The sequence below is a fragment of the Triticum dicoccoides genome, chromosome 5B (assembly GCF_002162155.2).
Source record: "Triticum dicoccoides isolate Atlit2015 ecotype Zavitan chromosome 5B, WEW_v2.0, whole genome shotgun sequence".
In the NCBI taxonomy this organism is placed as follows: Eukaryota; Viridiplantae; Streptophyta; class Magnoliopsida; order Poales; family Poaceae; genus Triticum; species Triticum dicoccoides.
The window spans coordinates 464560737-464565098 of record NC_041389.1 but is presented as its reverse complement, the minus strand read 5'-3'; positions in this window follow the sequence as shown (position 1 = coordinate 464565098).

Below are 4362 nucleotides of genomic sequence, written 5' to 3'. Positions count from 1 at the left end.
CTGAGCATAAGTTTTCGGGGGGGGGGGGGTATTGCTAGTTTGCCTCTGTTTGTAATGTTTGTAGGGAACACATGTCTTCTTTGGTGGGTGACAAGGCTCAGTGTCCTAGGCTAACCAATATGCATCAACGAGAGTAGTTGCTCTGAGTGGTCTCACTTGAAATTTTGCATCATCTCTCCAACCATTAACATAACATTTTATGAGCAGTTGTTCAGATATTTATGAAATTTCTTCCTACATGAGTCAAAAAAATATTGTTTTGCTTCATTAATTATACCTTCCAGTTAATTCATAAGATCCATGTGCATAAAACTTATGCACAATTTCAATACATAGCTCTAGCCATGCCCATTGTTCTTCAATAGAACAGACCTTCTTAATCATACACCACCTTTCTCAGTAATATACAAATGGGTCGTAAACATTTTTTATTCTTCTAAAATTGCAGACATTTGAAAATACTTGTTTCATTGTTTGACCAACCAAGATGATATGTGCCTTCAAACCTAGGGAGATCCATCTTGGTCCCTTTAATAATGGACTTCATACATGGAGCTCTCATGTCCGCTCGTGTTATTTTGTTTTGGTGATATTGTTGGAAAGCTAGTGTGTGAGCCTTGCCTTGATTTGTTGTAGGTGTACCCATTTTAGAGGACAGGGCATGGACTGCTTGAGACTAAAAAATAGTAGCGACAACTGTTCTACCAGTCCTGATGGGCGATAATAAGTTGTGCAATTCAAGATCCTCAAATTGCCTTGTTGATTCTCTTTTCATTTCTAAATGTTTTCTAAGGTATTCATTTCTTGAAATTCGAGCTTGTATTTCTACTTGTCACAAAGTAGGGGACTTATCAATATTACTAGGGCCTTCCTCTACTTCCTTTTGCTTAGTTTCAGTGGATTGACGTGTCCGTGATCTTGGAAAAATGCTCATAGTTGATAATTGCATGCCTAGATCTACTACAACTATTTGTACTCGGCCTACTTGATCTAAGGTCTCACCTTGTTCAGAATGATGGATGTGACATCTTTCTAAGGCCTGGTGACATTTTGTATGAATAGATGCCTATTCATGCTGCAATCCCACAAAATCGTTCTTCATATAGAGGGCCTCTTGCAAGCTTGCTTTTCATTCAGGATGTCACCGCCATGCCCATCACCTTGATCTGAAGGGAGGGATGAATTTCACCACTAGATTACTACCAACCCAGTCTATCATTCAAATCCTGTCGCGGCGCTCGCTCCATGCCACAAATGGTATGCAGATCAAGAATGTACCTGGGACTTTTCCAAAGGAGATACTCATAGGCAACCGATTCGTGCTGCTAATCTACGCTCCAATGAAATCGGCGCAGGCACACCACCACGCCTAGATCCACAACCGCTAAACAGAAGGAAGGAATTGGGTGGAATTTTATGACCGTGGAGAGGAGAACCACCAATCGGAAACACCGTCGAGGATTTTTTACTCGAAATACCAATTTGTCAGATCCTAATTTGGAGGAGAATTTGTATGAACTAATGAAACCTGATCAAGTATGCATGATCTATGGCCAAATCCAAAGGGTCATGATGTGTATATTCAATTGTAAGAGTATGTATGTGTTATAGCCATACGATAGTATTGCGGAATTGATCGAATATTCCAACCCTAGCCATAGCCTGGCTCTTTTATATGCATATACTTAATTACCCACGTTAGCGTTAAATAGTATTTGAACTTTGCCAAAGCAACAATGCGCCCAGTCCAGAATGAGGTCCAATGGATGAAACCGTCGGAATCCTTTCTACAATAAATGTTGTTGCATCTTATTTTCATGGTGACTCCAGTGCAGTAGTGGCAATTTTGCATGAGGATCAGGGGTGGCGCTCGCCAGTTGATCCAGTGCCCTACAAAATTTGCTTAACTCAGCAATATCTGAGGCTAGGGTTGTTCAAAGAGGACCTGAGCTTGTTCAGAGCCTTAACTGCAGCAAAGTAATTTTTGAATCTGATTCACTGAAGGTAATCAAAGCATGTACACAAAGCCTCACACAAACTAAGTTAATGTATCATTCAAACTTGTCAATGTACTCGGACGACGACCCCCTTCTGCTATTATTCTAGACATTGTAAATGATGCAATGATTATTTGATGAAACAAAGTGCGTTGAATGACATTCCCCCAGGATAGCCACAATGGAGAGTAACATACACATATCCCTAGGCTATGTTACTACCTTCATAGTGCATAGTAATATAAATGTGGTGTCATGCAAAGTTTCATTTATTAGGTTATAGACTCATATTGCATGGGACATGTGATGTTACAGTAACTAACTAAGTTATTCAAATTACCTCTCTCCTCATTAACTCATTACCACATAAGCAAATTTGTTGAGTTGGACTCGATGTTACTGTTGAAGTTACTCCCACTGTGGCTAGTCTAAAAAAGACCATTTGTGCCTCTCTAAAAAACTCATAGCTGGAGGTAAATAGTGCCTGAGACGATCTGAGCCGTCGGGGACAGTATGTGACGCCCGGATAATTAAGCTGCAGTAATCCTCTACTAATGATGCCACATCACCACGGTTACTATTGATAACTCGCGTTGATTCAAACCCCGTGCAAATTCAACATTCAAATTCAAGTAAAACTTAAAAGTTTTCAAATATCTAAAATAAAATGTTCATCATGTGGCAAATTTTCGTTTGTTAATATTCATAGTGAACCAACATTTTTCTGTAAAGTGGTTTAATGCCCTAATCTAAATAAAACAGAAATATATATTAAAAAAAGGTTCAAAAAAAGGGAAAAGAAACACCCTTCCCCATGCTGGACCAACCGGCCCAGCTAGCCAAATGGCCGACCCAGTCGACCAGTCCACCCCGACCGGCCCACCTCGCTCCCACCTTAACCCCCACTCCCCTGCGGAACCCTAGCCCGATCCCCACTCCCCTCGATCTCCCCCACTCTCCCCACATCGCTCGCTCTCCCTCCCCCTCGATCGGATCGGGGCAACCCCGACCGGCCCCGCACCTCGCCGAGGCCGCCTCGCCGTCCCCATCGTTGAAAGGATCGAGATGGACCTAGAGGGAGGGGTGAATAGGTACAATTACAAATTTTAAATATTACTTAGCAATTTTAGGCAATAATGCGGAATATGAAGATGAGCCTAACAATTGCAAGTGAGTACTAAGTACTAAGCAAGTAACACAAACACGTAAGTAGGCAAGCACAATATGATGTACGTAAGTGCAAAGAGAGAAGTAACCACAAGTAGAGAGTTAGGGTTAGGAATAACCTCAACTCCGGGAGACGAGGATGTATGCCGATGTTCACTTCCTTGGAGGGAAGCTACGTCATCGTTAGAGAGGTGGATGTTACCACGAAGGCACACCAACGCCACGAAGGCTCGCCCTATTCTCCCTTTGAGACAACACCACGAAGGCGTTTCTCAACCACTAGTGGTAGACCTTGGGGTGGTCTCCAAACCCTCACAAACTTTTTCGGGGGTAATCACAAAGGTCGATTCCGCTCCGAAAGACTCCTACCGCCTAGGAGTCTCCAACCTCCAAGAGTAACAAGATCGATGGGGAAAAGCTCAAGACTTGCTCTAATCACGAATTCCTTGGGAGCAAAGAAGGGGGAGAAGTGGATCTATCACTTGATCGGACAACTTCTCTCCAAAGCTCTCAAATCCCTTGTGGATCTAAGATTTGGTGTCTAGGAATGAGAGAGAGAGTGAGAAGTGTTTTAGGGTTTGTTCAAAGTGAATGGTCAACCTCTCTCGTGGGGAAGAAAGGCTATACATATAGTGTGAGCTCAAATATGGCCATTATAGTGCGAGTGAACGGGCAGGCCGGACATCCGGCCTGGCAAGCCACTTGGAGAACAGGGCAGAACAGAGTAGGAACCAGAGGAGCCGGACATCCGGGGGTCAAGCCCGGACATCCGGCGTAAAAGGAAAGCCCGGACATCCGGAAGATAGTCGGACATCCGGAGAGCCCACAAACGTTGACAGAACCAAATCAGTTTTTCGGGCAGTAAGGGGCCGGACATCCGGAATGGGGCCCGGACATCCGGCAAGACAGGAAGGCCCGGAAATCCGGCGAACACCCGGACATCCAGCGAAAAATAGACAACCTACTGGAGAAGGAAAAAAAGCCAAGGCCAGATATCCGGGGCATGAGCCGGACATCCGGGGAAGGGGGGCGACCCGGACATCCGACACTCCCAAAGACAGAATGGTTCAAAGTCAAGAATGGATAAAAAGAACTATGGAAAGGAGTATTTTGACCAGAGCAAGTCTGTTATGAACCCAATCGATCCCCTCTTAATAGTGCGGGATCCTATACTCAAGGAAACAAAATGAAACATCAT